Here is a 348-nt window from a genome sequence, read left to right as displayed (position 1 = left end):
TCCGGACGAAGCTTCGTCCACGATTTATTGGACCGTTTAAGGTTGTGGCCAAGCGGGGTCTAGCGTATACGCTGAACCTCTCAACGCATTCGCCTGCTCTACGGCTAGGAGTCGCTCTGACAGAGCGCGGTAGTCCGCAAGGTGTGGCAGTCGGCGCACGACGTGCTTCAAATCGTCAAGAGCGTCTGCACAGCGATATGCTACTTCAGCATGACGCTCAGCGGAGCTCCAATCACGAAGGACCTCACGAGTTACCGGACGGCGGCCGATCCGGTCGTCACCGCCCGCCACCGAAACTTCTCGATGAGAACGGTGACGTCCACTATCACGTGGAACGTCTTGTGAGAA

At 57.8% G+C, this 348-nt stretch overlaps 1 protein-coding gene across 1 annotated transcript in view; it reads left to right on the top strand.

Annotated features, from left to right (window-relative positions):
• PHALS_07344 (endo--beta-glucanase) overlaps nt 1-348 on the top strand; it is a gene marked incomplete at both ends in the record, with an annotated part of 1991 nt that overhangs the window by 787 nt on the left and 856 nt on the right. The gene's annotated exons all lie outside the window — the stretch shown is intronic.

Source organism: Plasmopara halstedii (assembly GCF_900000015.1).
Source record: "Plasmopara halstedii genome assembly, contig: Scaffold_3109, whole genome shotgun sequence".
In the NCBI taxonomy this organism is placed as follows: Eukaryota; Oomycota; class Peronosporomycetes; order Peronosporales; family Peronosporaceae; genus Plasmopara; species Plasmopara halstedii.
Note: the sequence above shows the minus strand (reverse complement) of the source record. Positions and strands in the feature narration are given on the sequence as shown.